At 42.2% G+C, this 18,240-nt stretch overlaps 1 protein-coding gene across 1 annotated transcript in view; it reads right to left on the bottom strand.

Annotated features, from left to right (window-relative positions):
• dnai1.2 (dynein, axonemal, intermediate chain 1, paralog 2) overlaps positions 1-18,240 on the bottom strand; it is a 337,978-nt gene that overhangs the window by 66,175 nt on the left and 253,563 nt on the right. The window lies entirely within an intron of this gene.

Raw genomic sequence — 18,240 nt, 5'->3', positions numbered from 1 at the left:
ACCCTACCCTTGTGGCTTTAATCTTTTAGAAACCACCGAATTGCCACTTTGCCAATTATGCAAAAGCATGAAGTGCAAGAGGAACAAGAGACTGATAACAAAGAAACACAAACTCTTGGAGTGGAATTTAATCCAGCCTCTCACGGCGGGAAACATGGTGGTCAGGCCCACTTAATCGTGGGAAAGGCCACTTGTCAGTCCCCTTGTGGCGAATTAAGTCAGAAATGGGAAGGGGCCCAAGCAGCGAAATTGCCCGCTCAGGCTGTCAATCAGATTCATTCATGGGCCAATTGACACCAGTTTGGAATTTAGTGGTGGCTCAAGGATTAAGTGGGAGTCGCACAGCTTTTCCACACCTCCCGAAGGTAGCCCAGCAAACCCTGTGTGTGATCGAAGGACCTGGCATTAGGAAAGGGGGTTGTTGTTGAAAGCCACTTCCCTTCCCTTGCCTCCGAATGCCCTGCATTATTATTCCCATGACTCCTTCCCTGTGACCCCCATTCCGCCTTCACTTACCTGAGTCCAGGGATCCAGCGACAATCCCTATTGAAGGTCCTGCAGCACTATTGGCAGCAGCCACTGCTCCTGGGGTCCCAAATCCTGGGGAAGGCCCAACATTGTCCAGTTAAGAACCACCTAATTTGGTTGGTCCTCCCTCATGGAAGTGACACAGGTTTCCCACTGGTTCTCCAACTGGTTTGTTGGGATGGGATGCATGTTGGGAACATTAAACCCAGCCCTTGACTTCGCATTCATGGCCACCAGCTCAGACAATGACTCTGCACATAGTTTAGAGGATTGCTTGGAGGTGGGATAGGCATATGGCGGCTGGGATTTTGTTGGGACAACAGTAGTCTTGATGATGGTCAGGAAAGCTGGTGGCAACCTGACCTCAGATGTTTGGGTGAGCCCCAGTGGGATTCTATGACAATCCAGCATCTAATGAGCTGGCCCCAGGACTCTCATTCCTTAAAGGGGTGAGAGCCCACCTCCAAGAGCTGCTGGCAAATCGGAGACTCACCTATGGACATTGGTTTCATATGAACATACAAGCACATGAAATAGGAACAGCAGTAGGCCATTTGGTCCCTCAAGCCTGCTCTGCCATTCAATAAGATTGTGGTTTATTTGACTGTGGCTTCCACTCCTCTTTCTTTCCTATCCCATATGCCCTTTTACTCCCTTGTCAATCAAGACTCCATCCAATTGAGCCTTAAAAATATTCAATGACCCTGCCTCCACCACTCTCTGTGGAAGAGAGTTTCGCAGACTCACGACCCTCTGAGAGAAAGAATTTTTCCTCACCTCGGTCTTAAATGGGACAGCCCTTATTTTTAAACACTGTCCCACAGTTCTAGTCCCTCCCACAAGGGGAAACATTATTTCATCATCCACCCTGTCAAGTTCCCTCTACGCCTTATATGTATCAATAAGATCGGCTCTCATTCGCCTAAACTCCGATGGACACAGGCCCAACCTGCTCAACCTTTCCTCATAGGATAATCCCTCATCCCAAGAATCAGTTGAGTGAAACTTCTCTGAACTGCTTCTAATGCAATTACGTCTTTTCATAAATAAGGAGACCAAAACTGTAGACAGTACTCTAGATGTGATCTCACCAATACCCTATAGAACTATAGCGAAACATCCCTACTTTTATAAAGAAAAAATGCTGTGGATGCTGGAAATCTATGCTGTGCGACTCCCACTTAATCCTTGAGCCACCACTAAATTCCGGGCTAACTGGTGTTAATTGGCCCATGAATGAATCTCATTGACAGCCTGCCCTACTTTTATATTACATTCCACTTGCAATAAATGACATATTTCCATTTGCTTTCCTAATTACTTGCTGTACCTGCATACTAACCTTTTATGATTTATACACCAGGACACCTAGATCCCTCTATACCTCAGAGTTCTGTAATTTCCCCTGCCAAAGTGGATAAGTTCACATGTCCCCACATTATACTCCATCTTCCAATCTCTTGCCCACTCACTTAACTCCCTTTGCAGACTCTTTGTATCCTCCTCACAACTAACTTTCCAACTATCTTTCTGTCGTCATCAAATTTAGGAACCATACATTCGTTCCCGTCATCCAAGTCATTAATATAGATTGTAAACAGTTGAGGCATCAATACTGGCCCTGTAGCACTCCATCATTACATTTCTCGCTCCACAGATGCTGTTAGACCTGCTGAGTTTTTCCAGCACTTTCTGCTTTTATTGCAGAATAAATGCATTGTGAGTGCTACCAGGTCACTAAACATTCCGAGCATAAAATGAGCATCGTTGCACACCAGTTGCACATTCAGGGAGTGGAATATTTTACACTTGTGGTAAATCTCTGCATTTAGATGTGGCATTTGCAAAGCCACATGTGTATAGTCGATCACACTCTGCATTGTGAGGAAGGCTGCTATCCATGCAGTACCATGTGCATTCTCCACCTGATTCTCTCTGTCCAAGGAGAACACAATGAACTTTGCTCTCCTTGCATAAGGACGCTCTTTATACTGCAGTGGTCAGCAAACTGGTGGATGTTAGAGATGTCACCTCTTTCAGTGTGGAGGATTCTGATGTGAAGTAGTTCATGGTCACTGTAACTTTCATGGCCACTGGCAGTGGTGTACTGACCCTGTTCTGAGGCTGCAGGTCTGCTAACAAGATTTTAGTTGAGTACCTCTATTGTAAAAGAGATACATCACTCTGTTACTTGGTGAGGCTGAGCTAAGAGAAAAGCTCCCTGAAAACCTGGGTTGAGAATCCTTCTCCTGCTGGGCTCCTGCTGAGAGCTCTTCTCTCTTTCTCCTCGTCCCTTAGAAAAACAGCTTGACTTCTGTGTTTTTTCTAGTCAATCTTCCTTCATGTTGCTGGCTGTGGATGGCAACTCCCATGACTGGGAGCAAATTACCTGACAAGATCCCTTGAAGTCAGTAGCAAAGCCTTTTTCACGTGCAACAGCTCTTTCTGTCAACTTCACCAAATTTAAACAACACCTCTACAAACTCAGACTGAGCCAGCAGAAATCAATCAGCAACTAACCTAAAAGTAGCTGGTGATCCCTTCAAATAGCGCTGATTAGGGGTCTTTCCCGCTGCTGAATAGATATAAAACTGGAAGTGTAGTGATTGTAAATAAAACCTTTTGTACTGTTGTGGGGGTCATGTGACTGTACAGACAATCAACCCTAAGCGTGGGTAACCTAGGGGTGGAGCTTTCTAGTCAAGGACCTGGTTCAAGCATGTAGCTTCATCAGGAGCCCTGTAGATAAAATTAATATTTCTAACAAGAAACCTGTCTGGCACACCAAGTTTATTATCATTAGAGACGTGGATAAATAGCTCCGACACTGCACCTTGCCTCCTGAATGTGAGTATATCAATTTTTAAGGAAAGAAAGAAAAGCATACTCGCCAGTCATGCCACGCTTCAGCAGAATCAACCTGGGGAGACTGGAGTCAGTACATAGAGCATCTAGGGTTCTACTTTGTGGCAAATTAAATAACAGCAGAGGAGAAGCAGAAAGTAGTTTTTCTAAGTGTCTGCAGGAGCAAGACATATAACCTCATCTGTAGTCTCTTGGCTCAGAACGTGCCCAATTCCAAATTTTTTAACGAGCTAGTAGACCTCGTGAAGACACAATTTCAGCCTAAGCCATCAGTGATTATGCAAAGATTCAAGTTCAACTCTAGAGTAAAAACTGAACCAATCACCTTCACCCTTCAAGTAAATGGGAAGCCTCTAGTCATGGAGGTTGACACAAAAGCATTGAACATGGTGGTGGGAGGACACCTCTTTAAATACCTAAACAAAGCTACCCAGCCACTGAATCTGGAGCTCAGTTGAAGACGTATACTGGAAAGGCATCGTCTCAGCACCTGTATCCTGTAGGCAGCAGACAGCCCAGCTGACAGTGATTGTTGTAACAAGGAAAGGACCTAGCCTTCTGGGCCATGGTTGGTTAAAAGAACTTAAGCTCAACTGGTCAGAAATTTTTCAAGTTAGAACAGAAGGAATTCCTGAGCTGTTAAAAAAGTTTTTAAAAAATCGATCAATTGGGAAAGATAAAAGGCCTACAAGCAAAATATACGCAGATTCAGAGGCAACACCTTGGTTCTTTAAGGCCAAACCTGTGCGTTATGCCCTAAAAGAGAAGGTGGATGCAGAATTGTGCTATTTAAGGAAGTTAGTAATAATCCAGTCAGTCCAATTTTCAGAATGGGCAGTACCCATAGTCCCTGCAATGAAACCTGATCAAACTACAACTACAAATTAACTGTGAACAAGGCTGCTAAATTAGGCAAATATCTAATCCCGAGGATTGAAGGTCTGTACGCTAAGCTTGCTGGGGGAAAATCCGACACCAAACTGTACATGAGCCATGCATATCAACAATTAGAGTTGGACAGCATATATAGAAGGTATATAACCATCAATATGTACAATATATCAATATACATGCCTACTCTTTGGTGTATCATCTGCCTGTGCGATTTTCCAAAGAACCATGGAAAGGACTTTCCTACAACAAGGAGTTGTAATGTACCTGGATGGCGTCCTGATCACAGGATCCACGGAAGTTGAACATTTGGCCAACATGGAAGAGGTTTTAAGGAGAATTTTGAAGGCTGAGTATGATTGAAAAAAGAGAAGTGTACTTTCCAAGCAACTGAAGTCACTTACTTGGGTCATCGAGTGGATGCCCAATGGCTGTATCCAGTAGAGCAAAAAGTCAGGGCAATCAAGGAGGCTCTCCTACCAGTGTCACTTAACTCAAGTCTTTTTTGGGCATCATAAATTATTATGGTCGCTTCTTGCCAAATTTGTCTACAGTGTTAGCCCCCTTACTTATTATTGAAGAAGAACCATAGATGGTCATGGAAGGCGCAACAAGAAGCAGCCTTCATAGAAGTCATGAAGCTATTGTACTCATCATGTTTGTTAGTACATTATGACTCATCAAAAGAAGTGATATTAACCTGTGAGGGAGCAGTATCGTCACACAGGATGGAAGATAGTTCTGAAAGGCCAATAGGATATGTCTCCAGAACCCGTTCTGCTGCTGAGAAGGATTACTCACAACTTGAAAAAAAGGCTCATCATTTATATTTGGAGGAAATTCTATCAATATTTGCATAATCGACATTTCATCCTAGTGTCAGATCACAAGCCACTTATAGGTTTATTTAGTGAAGATAAAGCAATTCCACCAATTGCCTCTGCCAGAATTCAAAGATGGGCTTTGATTTGTTGGCATATGAGCACACCTTTATGTACCATCCAGGTGTGAATATAGCAAATGCAGACACTTTCAGTCACCTTCCTTTGCCAGATAGCCATTATATGTGCTCCAGTGCCTCAATAAGTTGTACTTGTGTTGAATTTCCTGGACACCTCGTCAGTCTGTGCGAGCAGATAAAGAATAGTACAAGCCGGGATCTAATTTTCATTGAGTCTGAAAACAAGGATGGTCAAATGCGCAAGTCTCTGAAGAGTTAAAACCATTCTATGCCCGTAAGATTGTTAAGATGGTATCTTGTTGTGGGGAGCAAAAGTCATTGTCCCTTCGCAAGGAAGAGAACCACTCTTGACAGTGTTTCACAGTGCACATCCAGGCATTTAGAAAATGAAGATGTTTGCACGAAGCCATATCTGGTGGCCAGGTATAAACAGTGATATAGAAAAAAATAGTTAAACACTGTCTCCAGCAACAACAAAAATTGCCGGTTTCAGCTCCACTGTATCCGGGGGAGTGGCCTGGTCAACTCTAGATTAGACTATATATAGGCTATGTAGGCCCTTTTTTAGGTATCACATTTTTAGTGATCATTGACGTGCATTCTAAGTAGGTGGATGTGAATGAAGTTAGATCACTGACATTGTGTGCAACTATTGAAAACCTGTGCCAATGTTTTACTGTACATCGCCTACTAGAAGTGATTGTTTTGGATAACGCTACTGTTTTCACTAGTACAGAACTCTAGAGATTCATGAACTTAAATGGGTTTAAATATATCAAAACAGCACCACATCATCCCTCATCCATAGCATAAACTTTTAAAACAGGAATGAAGAAATTATGCAAAGGAATGTTAGAAACATGGATTTCACGATTTCTTCTCAACTATCACACCATTCCCCATGCAAATACAGGTTCAACACCATCTGAATTACTAATGAAACTCCACCTTCATACAAGATTGAGTATAATGTTTTCTAACTCAGAGGGGAAGTAGAAAAGAACCAAAGTAGTCAGAAGGTGAATCATGATTATTCACAGTAAAGATCGGCAATTTACTGTTGGAAAGTCAGTTTTTGTGTGAAATTTTGGAAATGGACCTGGTTGGGTTCCTGGTACAATTGTCTCTGAAATAGGACCTTTGTCATACCAAATGGAAGTGGAAAACCAGATTGTTTGAAAACATGTGGATCATCTAAGAAGTAGATGACACTCCAATAACCAGTTACTCCACCTAAAATTGAAGTTGATCCTTTGATCCCTGAGGTGCCAGATCGACATAGAATAGACGTACCTGATGTCTCTTTTGAAGTAAATAATTCTGAGCTGCCATTGTCTAAGGATATCCCTGATGCCACAATTCCTGATCAAGTTGATCCAGTGGAAGAATCTCAAGTCGTAAAGCTATGTCGCTCTAACTGAATTAGAAAACCACCTCAGAAACTTAATCTATAATTGCATGAACCGTGTATATTTGTATATGTTATGGATTAAGATATCCTTGTAAATAAAAGTTGTAAAACAAAATTAAAGGGGGAGGAATGTATTGATTCTAAGTAAAACCTTTCATACTGTTGCGGGGATCATGTGACAGTACAGACAAATTGGCCCTAAGTGCATGTAACCTTAGGGGCGGAGCTTTCTAGTTGTGGACCAGATTCAAGCATGTAGCTTCATCAGGAGCTTTGTAAATAAAGTTAACTGTTTCTAACAAGAAACCTGTCCGGTACACCAAGTTTATTACAAGAAGGGATTGCAGATGGGTTGTGACAAGGCCATGGAAGGATAGGGGCTGGGGAGGGTACAATGTTCATCAGTGAGAACTGAGCAATTGGGACTTAGAGTAAGACACGGTATATTTAGTAGAATCAAGGACAAGTTGGAATTCCTAAAGATTGGACGATTAGAGGCCGTTAAATAATCTATTGTATTAGTTGATTCTGGGGGTACCAAAGGTAAGTGTAAGATTTCTGTGGCAAAGGGGCTGAAGTAAGATATGAGGCAGGCATTGTTATGGAGGTGGAACGGATAAGTATCTGTAACTCAGCTTGTCAAAATTGTGAATGGTATAGTTAAACCTGGGATAACATCCCAGATGGAATCAGTGGTGAGATAACAGAGTTTGTGGCAATGGTTGAAGACTTTTATGTTCTTATTATTGAGCTGGAGAAAGTTAAAAATCATCCAAACCTGGAACTCTGACAATTTGTCTAACATATATATTATATGTGGAGGCTGACCCCACAAGAAAGGGATGCTATTACCAAGGGGTAGCATAGAAATGAGAAAAAGGAGGTGACAAAAAGTAATCTTTAGGGAGGTCAGAGGTTATTATGTAGGGGAAGGAAACAAAACCATTGCTGGAGATATAATGGTTATGTTAAGAAACGTAAAAATACATTTATGCGATGCTGGTTAATTTAGCCCATTAACCTCATTCCTTTAATTACCTCTAAACATTATACCCTATTCTGAACTTGACCCAATTTATTTCGTATTCTAAAGGAAAATACCACAAATTCTTTGATTCCTGTGATAATTAACCATAAGATAATAATTTATATTTACCTTACTATCTGTAATAGTAATCCTATCTGAATGTTGCCCACATATCCAGCTGGATTTTACCGACCCTCAGGAGACAGGCTGGAACACAGAAGAGCTCCTGAAATGGCAGCTAACAGCATCAGGAGGAGAGCCCGGCTCTTCCCACTGCCACTGGAATTTCCCAGAACTGGGAAAATCAGAGATGTGGTATACTGTGAGGTAAGCCTCACGGTGGGTGAAGGAGGGCAATTGGGTGTGTGGGGTCCTTCCTTTCTGTCTGCTCCATAGCCCATGGAGGGGCCCCTGGTGGCGATGCCCACCCGCACGGTTCCGCACCGCTGCTGGAAAGTTCAACCCTCCAAACACTGGAGCCAGCATTTCTGGTCTTGGAATATTAAAGAAAATCCTACCTTCCCTTAAGGAGTGCCTCAGCATAGAGGTGCCCTCTTTTTCCTCCTGAAGCCCCAGCATCAGCCACTTCTATTGGTGTGCTGCCAAGGCTGCTGAGCTGCCAGCAATTCTGAGAGGTGGGCCACTGTTTTTAATTAGATGGTGGTCCCAGCAGCGGCTCATAATTAGCTGCCGGGGCTTGGAACTTGCTTTTGGTCCTGATGCGATACTTGCTGCACTCCCGTAAAGTTCCAGTCATTGCCTTTCCATGATCTCATCAGCACTGGAACCACCAAGGAGCTAAATCTCATCTTGACCTGCATTGATGCTGTAATCTATGACCCCTTCCCTACCAGATGCTTATGTAATTTTGCATTAAAACAATTTTTGTTATTGAAAAGTATGCTATTAAATTATATATGATTTTGCAAAGCTTAAAATTAGAATAGCATATGCACAAGAATGTCTTTGAAGGATCTGAGGACACAACAGTAAAACCATTGTTGAGAAACTCGAAATAGAGTTTTAATTTTCAGGGCAATCAGGAAATTATGCACAGAATGTGTTTGAAATTGTGCTGGTTAGGCACAATTAGTTCAAGTTTCAACTAAAATTAATTTACATAATCATAAATGTAAAATCTTCCATGAGCAGCATATTCGAGTAGCATGATAGATCATAATAATTTTATTTTTCCCATTAATTTTTTTTAAGAGTGGTAACCAGGAGAAATGTTATTAATACATCTGAAAATGAGTTTATTGGCATTTTTAATAAAGGTACCCAGTCCTCTTGCGTGTAACCTGATTTAAAATCACTGAAAATGACTTTAAAAAACTATACTGAACATTTCTGGCAGCATCTGTGGAGAGAGAAAAAGAGTTAAGGTTTCAAGTCCGTTAACTCTTTTTTCTCTCTCCACAGATGCTGAGTTTTTCCAGCATTTTCTGTTTTTGTTTCAGATTTCCAGCATCCCCAGTATTTTGCTTTTATTATACTAAACATTTAATAGCTTCATTGGTGTACACAAGTCACTTTCTTAAAAAGTTACATATTTTGTGATATGGAGAAAACATTTTTTAGTAAATGCCTATTGGTGCTGGTGCATCTAAAAAAAATGAGTACAATTTGCAGCGTTCTCCTGAACTAAAGCAATTGTCAGAATCTTTCTGTTTTGACCTTTGGCAGTGGGTATGTTTTGAAGGCAAACTGAATCTTGATTCAGTGGAAAAGATCATGAAAAACACAACAAACACAGTTTTGGGCATAACTCATTGACATTTAAATTTCCCCAATCTTTTGCTTTGGTTTGGTTGATTCCTCTCAGATTGTACTGATATTAATAGCTGAAGCAAGGCTCCTTTAGCAAAACAGGATAATACCAGTTGCAAAAAACAATGGTTGGAAATGAATAGTCACAAACTTGAAAATCCAGATCTTGCTAAATAGTACACTGTAATATGGTTGGTAAGTTATATTTGGCACAAAGGAACTACACACATACCAACATCGGCTGTTCCTTTTTAAGTCTGTGCATATAAATATATTTTGAATTCTGAAAAACCCTGAGTCAGCAGTAGACCTGGAAGAAACCATCACCATAATTCCCTCAGACTGATTAGACAATTTAGTACCTGTCACTTGACATTTGTTTCAAATGCATATTGATCATGCTACCACTGATAGTGATAGTAATCAGTTCAGGCAACACTAAACGTCAACATATCCTACAATAAATTAATTAAACTCCTAGGGCTGATTTTGCCCTTGTCGGGAGGGCAGGCCTGAAAGGGACCGTGAAAGAGACCGCCACCCGCGATTGGGCTCCGGCGCCGATTTCACTATGGCGGGACAATTAAGGCCACTGGAGGAGGTGGATGCCAGGAGGGACGTCCTTGTCCCCAGAAATGGGAGGAGGTGGCAGCCCTGGTGAGCAGCCATGATATGGTGTGGTGCACATGGGTGCAGAGCTGGAAGCGCTTCAGATGACCTGCTGCACTCAGGAAGGGTGAGTACCGTGTTGGCATGGGTCAGTGTGCAAAAGTGCAAAGGTGTGGACGCCCCCCCGTGGACCTCAGGGGCACTGGAGTCTGAGTGCCAACTGTCAATCACACCAAAGCTGGCCAAGGGGGTGAGCCCTGGCTGCTTAGACTGGTTGCCTTGTGGCTTGAGGGCCATGGCTCGGATGTGTCCTGCAAGGTGTTACTCAGCTGGGGTTGGCCAGGACGCAATGGCGCTGCAGGTAGAAATTAGACAATGCTCCTCTGGCCTTTCAGGAAAGACAAGTCATAACCAATCAGAGAGATCAGAGAGGGCACGAACAGGTGGAGGCCCGCCCAACCTGCTGCTGCTCAGCATGTTCGAGCAAGGTGTCCTGGAGCTGGAGAGCCAGCACGCTCCCTGTGCAACCTGCCGTGGAGAGGTAGGGATGCCAGACGAAGGTAAGAGCGCAGTGCATAGAGGTGAGACTTTCGGATTGTGCAACCATTCTAGTTCAGTCTCCTCATTATTGTGAGCCTCGAACCTGGAATCCCCATTGATCATTGGAAGATGATGGCACTGTGATGCAGATCACCATTGTCTCACTAGGGTGCCTGGCATGCACAGTGACAGTGTGATGACTATAACTAATGACATGCCCTTTTAAGTTCATCAGCACGCACTCGGTCTCTGGACCCCGAAGGGCCACCCTGACTCCAGAGGACCGCTAGGTGTCACTGTCACCTGCGTCACACCCGCTCTCCGAAGCGGGCACCAGCACAGGTACCAGCATCTCGGTGGGCTTTAGTTCAGAACAATAACCTAAGAACATGAGAACTAGGAGCAGGAGTAGTCAATTCAGCCCCTCGATCCTGCCCCACCATTCAATACAATCATGGCTGATTTCATTTCGGCCTTAACTTCAATTTCCCGCCCTCTCCCCAGAACCTTTCAGCCCATTACTAATTAAAAATCTGTCTATCTCCTCCTTAATTTTATTCAGCATCCCAGCATCCACTGCAACCAGCAGCAATTTGTCTCCAAAACTCCTCACACTGGCAATGCTGCTGACCATTTCTCTCCGGCCCTCGGATGAGGTTTGAGGTAATGTCAGCTAGCCGCCTGCCCATTTTGCCAGTGCAACGAGCAGAAAATTGCACGGGCAACATAAAATCTGAGACAATTGCATTAATAAGGTCCTTAAGTGGCCTGTTAATTAATGGCAGGCACTGCTCTGGTGCCTGCGCACACCCGCTGAGCGAAATATTGTGAGTGCGCAATGACATCGGGACATTCACCCGATGTTATCGTGCACTTTTTTACTCTTGTTCAGGTGGGCGTGGCTGCCCAACGAAGAAAAATTCTGCCCCTAAATTTTTATGTGTTTCTTAATATGTTTTGTAATTTCTCAGCAAATGCAAAATTTGAAGCTGACATTTTACAACGTAGGCACCTGGTCATTCCTAGGAGGCTACTATAGACCAGGCAAAGGGAGCTTAGAACAAGACAAAGGCAATCAACTCATAAAGCCTGTGCCTGCCACAGATCATATAAAATTGTTGGCTATCATGGACTTCAATCAATCAATCCATTTCTTCTCCTGAGGAAAGACTTGGTAAGGTTTCTTCTTGCCTTAAAGGTAAATTGAGACTTCAATCTTATCTATCCAAGCATGCATCTTAATTATTTATTCATGACTAACTGTAATCCTTTCTGTGATACTTCCAAATTTCCAGGAATTTGTGAATTTATTAATGGAATAATGGAATAGGTGTTTATGAATTAGTCCTCCTGGTGCAGAACTTTGCAGAAAAGGAATAGTCAGTGCACTCTGTCAAATGGCTACCAATCAATCTTAATGGACAGTGAATCATGCAAAGGGGCACGATCTCTCTCTGAGTTTCCAATTTTTTGCTTGGCACTGGGAACTCTAATTTGTGAAATCTGCATCATCAGAAAGAACTGAATTTGAGAAGGCCATGAAGCCCCCTCTTTCCACAGACAATATAAAATCTGCTGTATTAGGGACTCTACTCTTGTGTTTAATCTTCAGAGAGAAGGTTCTCTGATAAACTGTTCCCATTGGTGGAAGGATCAAGAACAAGAGATCGCAGATTTAAGGTATTTGGCAAAAGGAGCAATGGAGACATGAGGAAAAACTATAGTGAGTGAATAGGACCTGGAATGCACTGCCGAGAATGTGGTGGAGACAGGGTCAATTGAGGCGTTTAAGAGGGGATTGGATTATTATTTGAAAAGGACGAGTGTGCTGAACTATGCAGAGAAGGCCAGAAAGTGGTACTAGGTAAGTTGCTCCTTTGGTGAGCCAGTTCAGACATGGTGGGCTGCTTGGCCTCCTTCTGTTCTGTAACTATTATGTGATTCTGTGATTTCTCCCTAATTCATAGTGATGGAGGAGTAAACACTCCACAATATCAATCCCCATCTATGGCTCCTTTGATAAAGTTGCTTTCTACAGTTGGCACTTTCACATCCTCAGCAGTATTATAATCCTTAATCCTAATCATACTTATATACTTATCCGTTGAAGGAATTAATCAACACAACATAACTCAATTTCTGAGAACCTTTTCTACATAAAATACTATCTTAAATGAAAAAAAACTTCTATCTAGCGCAACACAGAATTTAATCATCTCCCATCCTTATTATTATAATCCTCAATTTCAGTGACATTGAGCTTTTTTCATCAGTTCTATTTAAAGAAGTGAATTAACCTTACATTATTTTTGTAACATAATTTACAAATGCTGAAACAGATGTATCATAAAAACCAGTTGTGACAAAACCATGCATGCAATGAGCAGGAGGGGTGTACTGTGGAATATTGAGATTGGAGAGGACATCGGTCCAAAGGACTTATGAGAACCATAGGTGCGGTAACAAGTTGGAAGTTACAATGACTGGGCTGATCTAGTCAGTGTTGAGACAAAGGAAGGCATGGTCAGTTGGTTATACTGCAAAGGACAATGAAATGATTAAAAGCCAATCATGTGAGCTGAAATTAGCTTCTGGCCAAATGTGGTCAGAGACAGCAGACTTGCTGACATCACAATAATTATAATGCAGCAAAGAATTTAAAAGTGTGAAAAGATCTGGACTGCAGTTGGGTAGGAGTGATTTGGTGAGTCACTGGAACATGTGTGAAGAGAAGTTGTCGCTGGTCAAGCACCATGGGTGAGCTCCACCAAGCATATACTAAGCAACCAGTAATTATTGTTCTCTGTAACTTAAAAATAAGGTTTAGTAAAGGCACCAACAAATGTAAGTGGAAAACATAATCTCTGTGCCTGCTATTATTCTAAGAATAATATCCAAACCAAAGTAAGTGTCCTACAGCTTAGAGACTATTCCATTTCCCATTACACTGTGAGAAAATAACATATCTTTTTCTTTTTAACTTTTAATTGAAGCTTTGCCAAGTTATAAAACATTACAAAGTCTTTGTAGCGCTGAAATAGGCTTTTTGGGTTGTGAAATGCAAAATTACCACATGTCCTATTTGGCTTACTATAGTCATGTGACCACTGCCATGCGGGAGCTCTCTGCAAGCAGCCATCTTCCAATCAGTTCAATATAGACTTTAGACTAGAAAGACTATAATCTTTGAGCTCGAAATATAGTGTCAGAGTGGAGCTAAAACAGAGTTTTCAAACCTGGAAAAGCTCCAGAGAAGCCATAGCTACATAGAAAGGAATGCAGAATTGTTTAAATCTGTTAAAAGCTGCTGAAAAAGAACAAGGAACAGCAAATAAAACCAAAGGCTGCAAGTGAAATACTGGGTGAGTCAACATGGCTGTAAACTTTCTCCTTCCTACTCCAGTAGAAATTAAAGGTGATATGTGGCAGAACTGGCATTTCCCTCCCACTTGCAATGGCAAAACTACGAGATTGTAGAAGAGTTAATTAACAAGCCAGAACTCATTTGAGTATTCACACTTCTAACACTGCTGGCGAGAGACTGATACAAATTGTTTTCCACCCTAAATCTAGTCAATGAACAAAGGAAACAGATGACATAGATTTTGAAAGCCTTGAAGGCACGCTTTGAACCCCAAGTGAGCTGAATGTTAGTATGAATGCTATGTATTCAACACTAGGGTTCAAGATGAAAATGAACCCATTGATCAGTATGTGAATACAGTAACACAGCTTTTAGAATCATGTCAATTCAGACAACTAAAGATGACCTGATTAAAGATAGAATTGGCTTAGGCATATGAAACCCCTCTGTGAGAGCAAGTCTACTGAAAGAGGAGAAACTTAAGCTCAAGAAAGCTATAGATGTGTAGGAGTGCAGAAGTTGTAAAATATCAACTAGAGCACATATATGGCAGAACAGATCAAGACATACATTCCAGGCAGGAAAAGCAGAACACTCGCTGACAAAGGGCAGGATGCAAATACTCCAGATAACATCATACAAAAGAAAAGAAGAATTGCCCAAAATTGGGAAAGTAGTGTTTTAACTGCAAGAAGTGGAATCATTTCACACACAAGTGTTTGGCTAGAAAGAAGCAAAATAAGCCTATATAGATGGCCAGTGGAGAGATATCAGCAGAAGAGTCTGATGAAGCATTATACACAATACAACAGGTTTGTTCCACCAAGTCTACACATGATAAATGGTGTGTGACTGTTACAATGATGACCACTGAATGAGAGTATTAAGTGAACAAGAATGGCAAAATAGACACTGGTGCATCATGCAACATCATGACCTTCACAGGCCTGTGCAAAGTAGCTCAACATGGAGATCCAAAACTGAAACCCTCAAAAGAAGGTTGGGACTATATGATAGTATGATAGTCATAGGAGAGGACAAATTAGTCTGAGAGCCCAATGCAATGGTAAGAATGAAGGTCTGGAGTTCCAGATCATAGTTGGTGTGCAACAGCCACTCATCTCAGCTGAAGCAAGTCTAAGGTCTGGGCTGGTAACCTTTAACATGTCAACAGAGATTCACAATGTGTCACAGCAAACAAAAACATTGACTGCCACACAGATCCTAGAGGAGTACGAAGATGTGTTTTCAGGGTTGGGATGTCTCCCTGAAGAATATCATCTAGAAAGAGATGAGAGTGTAAGACCAATTCAGCATCTGCTGAGAAGAGTTTCAGCATCTGCCGAGAAGAGTTCCAGCTGCCCTCAAGTTAAGCTTAAAGATTAAGAAAGGAAATCTGGAAAAGAAGGGAGTAACTAAGAAAGTGTCAACTCCTAAAGACTGGATTATCAGCATGGTAGCCGTGAAACAACATGGAAAGCTGAGAGTATGCTTAGACCCAAAGGATCTAAATAAAGCACTGAAGTGATCATGCTGCCCCATGCTAACCATCAAAGGAATTTTGCCACAACTTGTGAAAGATTGTTACTGGCAAGTAAAGCTGGATGAAAGCAGCAGCTTTCTAACTACATTTTAGATGACGTTTGGGAGACACAGATGGTTGCGCATGCTATTTGGCATTTCCATGGTTCCAGAGGAGTATCAACACAGCATGATATAGTCAGTGAGCTTCCTGGAGTGGAAGCTATAATGGATGATCTACTAGTCTACAGATGTGCAGACGCAATGGAAAAGCCATAGCTGACTATGATCAGAACTTAATACAACTGCTAGAGAGAGCTCGCCAGATGAACCTGAAACTGAACAAGAAAAAATTGCAATTGAAAATGCCTGAAGTCAGGTAAATAGGTCATGTACTAAGAACAAAAGGTCTTTGCCTAGATCATTACAAGGTGAGAGCTATAGCAGCGATGCAGTGATCAACAGATGTGCAAGCAGTGCAATGATTTGTCGGATTCGTGAACTAATTAACAAACCTTTTGTCTAATTTGTTGTCAGACAGTGATCCATTACGCAAACTCACTGTCATGGATGTACGGTGGTATTGGGGAGCAGAACAAGAAGCAGCGTTCACTAAAATCAAACAACTAGTGATGACAACACCAGTGTTGAAGTAGCATGGTGTCAATGATGAAATCATCTTGCAGTGTGACCATTGAGTCAGGTCTGGGAGCAACTCTGATGCAGCAAGGACAAGCGGTCACATTTGCATCCAGGGCACTAACGGAAACTGAATGACACTATGTTCAGATTGAGAAAGAGTGCCTGGCTATTGTTTTTGATTGTGAGCATTTTCATCAATATCTGCTTGGGAGAGTTAGAGTAATAGTGGAGTCTGACCACAAGCCACTTCAAAGCATTTTCCTCAAACTGCTACTATCTGCTCCAAGGCACCTGCAAAGAATGTTACTTCTTTTACAGAGACGTGACATATAAGTAAGGGGCCCCTCCACAATTACCATGCTGGTCATTTAGCTGACATCATGTAATTTTTTGGAAAAGGCATGTTTGCTCCAGTCCAAGATGAACTCATGACCATTTCTTAAAAACCTAGGTCACCACCCAATTGTCCAAATAATGCAATGTCTTTCAAAAAGAAAAGAAAATTGTTCTTGCTGATATGGTTCTAACACATGAAAATGTATCTGCCATCCATAAGGAAAAGAGGGCTGTTGGATCTATTGTTTGGATCTATTGTTTGTTAGGAATAGGGGATGTTTGTGTCTTTTCTTCATTATGAAAAGGGAAATGTTTGGGTTTTGAAATGTAACATCATTACATGTCCTATGTGGCTTGCTATAGTCATTTGACCTCTGCCATGAGGGAGCTCTCTGCAAGCAGTCATCTTCCAAGCAATTCAATAAAGATTTCAGAGTATAAAGACTACAATCTTTGAGCTCAAAACACGGGTCATTACTCTTCCCAGATCAATGACATAATTTATGCTCTACACGAACCACATTCCACCCTTTTTTATGTAACCCTGTAAATATATCCTGACTTGCTAATTTTTTTTATTCATTCATAAGATGTGGGCATCACTGGCTAGGCCAGCATTTATTGCCCATCCTGAATTGACCTGGTGGTGGTGGTGGTGGTGGTGAGCTGCCTTCTTGAACAGCTGCTGTCCATGTGGTGTTAGAGAGGGAGTTCCAGAATTTTGACCTAGCGACAGTGAAAGAATGGCTATATGGTTCTAAGTCAGGAGGTGAGTGGCTTGGTGGGGAACTTCCAGGTGGTAGCGTTCCCATGTGTCAACTGCCATTGTCCTTCTAGATGGTAGCAGTCGTGGGTTTGGAAGATGCTGTCTAAGGAGCCTCGTTGAGTACTTGCCGTGCATCTTGTTGATGGTACACACTATTGCTACTGTACATTGGCGTTGGAGGGAATTAATGTTTGTGGATGGGGTGCCAATCAAGCAGGCTGCTTTGACCTAGGTGGTGTCAAACATCTTGAGTGTTGTTGGAGCTGCACTCATCCAGGCAAATGGAGAGTATTTCATCACACTCCTGACTTGTGCCTTGTAGACGGTGGAAAAGCTTTGCGTAGTCAGGTGGTGAGTCACTTGCCTCAGGATTCCTAGCCTCTAACCTGCTCTTGTAGCCACAGTATTTACATGGCTAGTACAGTTCAGTTTCTGGTCAATGGTAAGCCCCAGGATGTTGATAGTGGGGGATGCAGTGATGGCAATGCCAGTGAATGTCAAAGGGGCGAAGGTTAGATTCTTTCTTGTTGGAGATGGTCATTGCCTGGCACTTGTGTGGCGTTAATGGCACAAATACTACTTGCCACTTGTCAGCCTAAGCCTGGATATTGTCCAGGTCTTGTTGCATTGGGACATGGACTGCTTCAGTATCTAAGTCACTATAAATGGAGCTGAACATTGTGCAAACACCAGAGAACATTCCCACTTCTGACCTCATGATGGAAGCAAGGTCATTGATGATAATGCTGAAGATGAGAAACTCCTGCAGTGATGTGCTGAAACTGAGATGATTGATCTCCAACAACCACAACCGTCTTCCTTTGTGCTCGGTATGACTCCAACCAGCAGAGAGTTCTGCCTTGAACTTTGAAGTTCAGCTCATTTGCCCATGTTTGAACTAAGGCTGTAATAAGGTCAGGAGGTAATTGACCCTAGTGGACCCCAAACTGAGCATCAGTGAGCAGATTATTGCTAAGCAAGTGCCGCTTGACAACACAGTCACTGTTGA

The sequence above is a fragment of the Carcharodon carcharias genome, chromosome 1, assembly GCF_017639515.1.
Source record: "Carcharodon carcharias isolate sCarCar2 chromosome 1, sCarCar2.pri, whole genome shotgun sequence".
NCBI classification, from domain to species: Eukaryota; Metazoa; Chordata; class Chondrichthyes; order Lamniformes; family Lamnidae; genus Carcharodon; species Carcharodon carcharias.
This window is presented reverse-complemented; position numbering and strand designations above follow the sequence as displayed.